Raw genomic sequence first — 8,423 nt, 5'->3', positions numbered from 1 at the left:
GGGCACGGTGCACGGTACAGACAACGAGGTGCACAGTTGCTCAAAAGCAACGATGTAGGCCCAACCATTGGGATGAATTTGTGTGGGGGTGACACGAAGATGATTCAGCAATTGTATTTTGAAAGAAGAAAAAGGAAAGCGAATTCCAATCTTGGTAATTAAATCACGATAACAAAAGAAAAAAGGAGGATCTTGGGGATTCCGATTTGAGCAGACGAGTTCATCTTCGGCAGGGCAGAAGGTATCAAATCCCACTGGGTTACCTATGGGAAGCCCAGATATCTCCTCGGTTGTCATTTCTGACCGGAAACTAAGCACTTCCTCGGTCACCCAGGGAAATTGATTGCGAAGAGTCGTGCTAGAGGGAGTAGAGCCTTGCTCAATGGGGCTGGCGTCGGATCCCTGGCCTTGGTTTGACGAGGTCACCTCAGTGTTAAACTCTGCAGAAGGGGACTCCATAAGAACCTAGAACAACAAAAGGGGAGCATTAAAAACAGAAATAGTACGTAACAAAGAGTGTACGTACCTGAGCTGAATAAACTATCAAGAGAAAAGCTGGATGAATCATCAGAAGAAGATAAAGAAGCAGGGTTAAATGAGCCGGGGTAGTGGGTACAACTTCCTAACACCAAGTCAGCCATAAAATCGCTCCCCCTCTCAATAAATTGGGCGCTAAGGTAAACACAGTTGAAACATGGATCCGAGTTCCTAGCATCTCGGTTTACGGTTTCGACCAGAGGCAAAACTTGAACTCGGGTAAGGTTAGGAGCCGGGGTATTAACTAAAAAGGACGGATCTGAGCTTCTACCTAAGTTTTGGCTAGAACGTTGGGATGAAACACCTGGAAAATGGCTAGAACGTTGGTTGCGTCCTCGAATGGGAGGACGAGACGGAGAACCTCCCCCACTTCTACCCCCGCGATAACCCCTAAGCAAGGCGGCTTGCGTCTCCTCCTGGGTCCGAGATCTACCATACAACCAATACCTCGCGCCAGGAGGAAGGCTCTGGATATACCTTTCCTCTTCCGTAAGGATCTCATCACTACGACCAAAAACCCCAGGGCATGTAGACCTCCCTCGACCATTCAAATTCCCCCCGTCCATGCTATTGAGGGAAGGACAAGGCATAAACAGTGGGGAAAAGGGCAATAAAATGGCAGCATGCAAATCACAATCAAATACCCAAGAGAAAGCATGGCATTAACAAGCAAATATTCCAACGAGCGGGGATTATATCAAAATTGCAGTACAAAATGGCTATATGCCTAAGTGTGCATGACCAAAATAGAAATACGCAGAAACAGAAAAATAAGCAATTAAACATACACTCGAATAAGGAAGAAGAATAAGCAAGGAAGAAACATAAAAGTAGATTGAAGCATGTACCTATAACAACGAAAAAAAAGGGAGGAAGTGGTACGAGTGCTTCTGGGAAATACACAAACCGAAGAAACTCTCAGAACGTAATGCAGCAAAGTGTAAATGGCGTAAGTGAAAAATGAATGACGAATAGAAATCAAATAAGTGAAACCCGCAAAACCAAAGGTCAGGGGTAAAGGGGTAACTTCGCCAGATGAGACAGTTGAAAGGACGCCCTGACAGTTGCAATAAATGCCAGCAGCACGAACATGCATAATGGTACACGTCGTATGAGGGTAGGAAGGCCACATGGAGGGTCGTCATGATTATCTGCAAAAGAGATTCACTGTGTTAGAAGGAGAATCGTCTGGAGATCAGGGCATCATCTGCAGTCCTTCAAAACCTCAGCAGTACTAAAAAAGCCCGGTTCCATAGGCCGGGGTGTAAAAAAAAAAAGAGAGAAGAAGATTACGGTTACAGGGCAGCAGGATACGTCGGATTGGAAGAAACAAACACACTTGCAGCTTGATGATAGTTTGGCTACAAAAGGGCAGTCGAATTGTATGTCTGAGATGCTTAGCCAGGTCGTGGACTCGAGCTAAATAGCTATTGTCTGGCACAATCCGTTGGGAGAAACTCGGCATGTCATCCCGGCATCCTGAGAGCTCAGTCTACCAGGCTGGGGGGGAACTGTTATGGACCAGAGTAAGGCCCATAGTCAGCACAAGCCCACAGGTAAGAACTATAAATAGGAGTTAAAGGCCACAGGTATGATGGATATTTTTTACTCTACTTTATGCAATCACGACAGCACACACACACACCCCTCAAGGCTAAGGCCATCATATTGTGTGTAGTGATTTGCTATCCCCAAGGTACCTAATTCATAGGTATCTAGAGAGAAGCACTCAAATCCTATATCAATCACCCAATCTTCATTGGGAACATCTGCCTCAGGCAGAACAAAGATCTTCATCTTATTTCATCATTTCATTTTATGCAAAATGTTGTCGACAACTATATCTTTACGGTTCCAACTTTTTCCTATAATGACATAACTAAGAGATCTCTTCATTTTCATTATTTTCAGGTACCTGAACCTCCCTTGAGGTTTGATCAAAGTTATGTCTTTTATGTCTCCATATTATGACCATCTTAATCATTTGCTCCTTTCCTCCCTTTTTGAGGATATTTATCCTTGGAACCGATCATTTTTTCTATGTACAATATAAATCAAGCATGTACAGTTGGAATATTAGACTTATTGGTCAGTTAAATCATCTGACAGTCGATGTATAATATCTTTTTGCTCATATTTGCTTTGTGCGAGGATCTATGAGACAATGATAATGCATTATATATTTTCCAACTGTTTATTCTCTCCCCCTCATGTTGGAAAGACTGATAATAATAATCCACTAAATCTTCAGTCATTATTTCAAAATGTTATATAAGAAAATTCATATCCAACATATATTCCCAATTATATTTGGGATTCATCTTTGTGCGTTGTGGTGGAGTAATTAGAATATAAATCGCACATCTAAAAATTATTTGGCTCTTGACCATAAGCCAATGTAATGGAGAGATTATAACTTATTGGCATGATGCGTACAAGTACTACAGTATAAAATATAATATATCTCCATGCAAACTTTGTTCTCATAAACAATGTTCTAGTAATCAATTAGAGACATTTAATATGAATTCACCAGCATTATGAAGACGGATTGTCTGTGGCCATTTTGTAGATGCATCTATTAAATTTAAAATATTTGAAAGGTCCACATGATGGGTGAATAGGCCCAAATATTTCACCCTTTAGCCGGTGATAATTTCTATTGAGAACTAACAGTACAAGAAGAATCTTCTGGTTCTTCAATGTATGATCATAATAATTTTTCGCATCATATTTGATCCGGGATGGTCCATCCGGTCATGCCAAATAATATAGTTATTATAATCAATATCCTTTTGATTTACCAAGACATGTTTTTCAATCATGCTAATATTAGTGTGATATATATCAGAAGCAAAGCAGGTAACTTTTTCTTTTTATACACATTTCTTACCTGCAATATTTATAAAAATAGTCAATTTGCAATATTTATAAAAATAGTCAATTTTACCACCTTTTGTGGTCTCAATATGATATCATTTATAGCCAATTATTGTATTAAAATTTGCTTCATCCATATCAATATATGTAATTACTTGCATCACATATTGAGGTATTAAAGTCATAAGCAATTGATAAAATGATTCAAATTTTGCTACTTCAGAAGCAATAATAATCAACAAAGATTCAACAAAGATATTGTTAGCCTCAACAGTGGGATTAAAGGCATGAGATTCATAACACTTGCCTTTTATTTAATTTGCCATATTTCATTAGCCACTTTCGTTTGGCTTCTTTCGTGATTTGACCTAATATTAGATTTTCTATCATCCCTTTAGGGGTTATATCATTGATATGCTCATAGCCCTCAAATAGCTAGAGTCTTTCATATATTTGACATTTGCTTCAGGCAATGCTTTTGAACAACGGGTCTAAAATTATAATTATTATCACTCATTCAGATATAGAGAAAAAAAACTATAATAATTATATATTGAATGATTATTCATAATGATTCAAATCAGAGATAATTTAATGAATTGCATAACTGATTAATTTGCATTTAATTATAAAAATCATAAAACCACAACGGTAACGAGTTGTCTCATTTAACATATATGCATAATTATATCAGTCCACAAATCATGCATTAAATTATTGAATAACATTTAACCATACTAAAAGAGACAACCTAATTGCAAACGTATTTGAATTAAGCGGAAGCAAAAGCAAAAGTTAAGATTTTATTTTATTTTTAAAATAAAATTCACAAACAGTAAAAATCAATCTGTATATCACGGGAAGATTTGGATATATATATATATATATATATATATATATATATATATATATATATATTGCTTATGACTTTAATACCTCAATATCTGAATCATTTTATCAATTGCTTATGACTTTAATACCTCAATATGTGATGCAAGTAATTACATATATTGATATGGATGAAGCAAATTTTAATACAATAATTGGCTATAAATGATATCATATTGAGACCACAAAAGGTGGTAAAATTGACTATTTTTATAAATATTGCAAATTGACTATTTTTATAAATATTGCAGGTAAGAAATGGATTTAATTATAAAAATCCATATATATATATATATATATATATATATATATATATATATATATATATATATGAGGCAGGATCCTTTGACACCGGTGTCAAAGAAAACGTTTGACACCACATCTGAGAACCGTTAGATTAAAAAAAATCAACGATTCTGATTTGTAAACATGTGACACCATTGATTTTTTTTAATCTAATGGTTCTCAGATGAGATGTCAAACTTTTTCTTTAACACCGGTGTCAAAGGATCCTGCCTCTATATATATATATATATATATATATATATATATATATATATATATATATATATATATATATAACAAACAAACAGTAATTGTGCCTTGAAGATTGGAGTTTGATAAATCGGAATTGTTATCTACAGTTTGTTATATATAGAGGATAAGATCATATCTTCTTGAAACAAATATGTAATCGTGGGACCTAAAAAATCAGAATTGATAAAACAAAATGATACGTTTTACGAAAATATATCAACCATATTGAAAGTCTACTGGTGTTGTTAGACCCTAACAAACACGGGCAAATTAAAAAAAATACTTGAAACGGTGGACAGAATATATCTTCATACAAGTTGCAGATAATTATATATAAGAAAAAAGAAATTCGTAAGATATTATAAAATGTCCATTGTCTACCACTTTACCTTCTCAGATAATTTCTTAGAACTAGTCAACTAACAAACATTCATAATAATTATTTTTGCTTAACATTGTTTCCCAAAGGAACATTCATTCATGAATTGGTATATTCACTATCAATAACCATTTTCATACATTCAAGAAGTCGTCCAAGACAACTCTAATCCAAAGAGGATGATAGTCATGATAACATACTATCTTCACTTTATTACTAATTTCATCACAACCATAATGAAATGGCAGCTTTAAACATATAGGCAGAAAACACATTTATATAATAATACTCATTTAAATAAATATATAATCATCCAAGCTTTCATAATACCTTATTCATTCAAGAGTACAATATAAACTTTAAGCATATGGCCTATATAACAGTCCATTGATTACACTCAAAGTAGGACTAAACATATCATAGTGGCAGCCCATTGGCAAGTTCAGCCAATTCACATTTCAAGAGAAAATTACCATCTTATTCTATCTTTAACATTATGAATAAGCTATGGATGCTTACTTGAAAGCTCTGATTGTTTAAGGGCAGTCTACAATCACATGTAAGCATGAGACTTGGCTATACATTGCCATGATAACGTACAACTCATAAATATAAAATCATGCAACTTCAGGTAACGTAATTTAAGTAAGCTATAAAAGCAACTAGGTGGTCATATTAAAACTAAAGAATCTTCAATTACGAAGAAGGTAAATTATTAAAACTACATTATATCTCAATTATACGAAGGCTTATTTGCATTGTAGGTTGCAGCAACAAAACATTTTCAGAAATTATTATTATTATTTTTTTTAATGGTGCATGTAGCTAGCAGGTCATCAATCAACAATTTATCAAAGAAAATAAATTATAGTTCAGAGGCTTCGCAGTAACAGAATTTCAATCTTTTAAGATTAAAATCGACATGGTAATAAAACAATAGTAGTTGTTCCATTTCAATTCAAATCGAAACCGGGTAGGTTGTTACGAAACCACAAAAGCATATAAAAAAAGGGAAATAATTTTTTTATGTTGTAGAAAAATGCTTATCTTATGTTGTAGAAACAAGATTTGCAAGTGGGACCCATAGGTAAGAGGAGAGAGAAAAAAAAAAAATGGGACCCACCTAGCTTTTGTGTGTGTAGGAAATGTAATTATCTTATGTAAAAGTAGATAAATATAACCCATAAAAAAAACAATCTTATTGACAGAATCAGCAAATCAAAAATGAGATAACATCAAATTCTAGCAGCAGAAAAAAAAATGTGAATGAATTAATTATTGTGTTGACTGCCAGATGCTTTTAATTAATTAATATCTATATTAATATATACTTTTTACACAAAGATGTGAATGAATTAATTAAAAAGACAGATCATATAACCAGCGACATTAGAAAAGATCTCTTTCGAATTGCAATTCAGCTTTTCGGATCATACCCATCTTCCACTATCGCATCCCCCACCTCACCCTTGCATTTCTCTGACGCAAAGCTTAGACTTTTATCATCCTTAAACAATGCCACAACCGAACTCGTTTTGTTTTCTGCAGAACAACCGATTTTGTGCTCTTGCATCCCTTTGGTGGCGTTTGATGTTGAAATTGAAAATACAACATTGGACACACGTAGTGACCGATTGTCGTAGAATATTTGATCGATGATATATTGGGTATTAGACAGATTAAGGATTGGAAAACCATTTTTTTTGGCACAAGAGAGACCGAAACCAGGGTACCCACAAAAGGGATTTTCAGGTTCAAAGTAGAGTCAAAAAAATGATGAATTCACAAGAAAGGTTAATTTTGATATTGCTGAATTCACTGTGACGATTTTCTTATTGGGCAGAGTTTCGTGCTGATAACGTATTAATAAGAACTAAAAGAGAAAAGATAAGAGAGACAGGGAAATTGTATTCTTGGTGTATTGTTATACTATAAGCTCGGGAAACATAACGATTACAGTAACTGAAAATATTCTCCAACTGTCATAATATCTTCAACAGTCATAACGGATATGGATAACCAACAAATTATTTATAACAATTTCCTATTTTTATGAAATTTTCTTGATTGTTTGAGAACGAGATTAGATATTTTTTAAAATTTCAAAATAATAAATATGTATATTTGATTAAATATCTTTTATTTTTAATTTCTTGAATAGCGTCGTAATAAAATACGTTAACAAGACGTAATCTAACAAAGGACATTTCTTCTTTCATGCAATAAATAAAGGGTTTTGTTTTTTTCTTTTTATATGAGAAAATAAATTTTCCTACACGAACATATTTAAGTTAAGTCTCACCATTAAGAAATTAAAATAAAAATAAAAAACAAAATACATATATTGATGATGCATGAATGATATGAGAAATAGTTTCTCCAACAACATGATAAATTATTTCCCCAAAAATAAAAGGGTGAGCACATCAGTGAACGGTGGTCGGTGGGGCAGTTGTAGACTTTCAAGTTTATATTTGAATTTTTGGTACGGGTTCAACTTCTCCAACCTGTCTGTACCAACCCTTATAAATGTGAGGTGTTCTATTTTTTTTTTTTTTGGTAAAGGTGAGGTGTTCTATTTATTTATTTTTTAAGTAGGGTGTAAAATATTAAAAACCAATATTAGTTTTTGTAAGATTTACTATTTATATATTCTGAAACTTTTATATATTGCTGATACGTGTAAAAGCACATGTTTATAGAAAATGTCTTTACTTTTGCCACGTGTCAGCACCCTGCCATTTTCATTTGGCTGCTCAGCGTGAATAACTGTCCATACAAACGCTGTCACATGTTCAGTCAATTCTCGCTGGATGAAATAGCGAGAATGTGACATGACATTTTGACAAAATTTGATTGAAACGTGACATACCAATATATTTTGGTCACAAACGTATCGTTATGGTCAATGTCCCCTTCTATGTATACAATGACATATCATTTTAAAAATATTAGATATTTTTAAAACAAGTTTCAGAATATATAAAAAGTAAATACTTAGCATACAAGTAAATACTATTCATAAGAATGATATATTGGTCAATGTCCCTACGTAGAAGATAAAAATAAAGGGTTATATTTATCTTAGGTTGTAGGAAAATGGTTATCTCATATTATAGAAATAAAATTACAAATGAAACTCACATATAAGAGGAGAAAAAAAAATATATGTGGGACTCACATTCACTTTATGTGTGTAAGA

The sequence above is a fragment of the Gastrolobium bilobum genome, unplaced genomic scaffold (assembly GCF_033153095.1).
Source record: "Gastrolobium bilobum isolate Gb01-03AN ecotype WA unplaced genomic scaffold, APGP_CSIRO_Gbil_v1 utg47001, whole genome shotgun sequence".
Lineage (NCBI taxonomy): Eukaryota > Viridiplantae > Streptophyta > Magnoliopsida > Fabales > Fabaceae > Gastrolobium > Gastrolobium bilobum.
Note: the sequence above shows the minus strand (reverse complement) of the source record.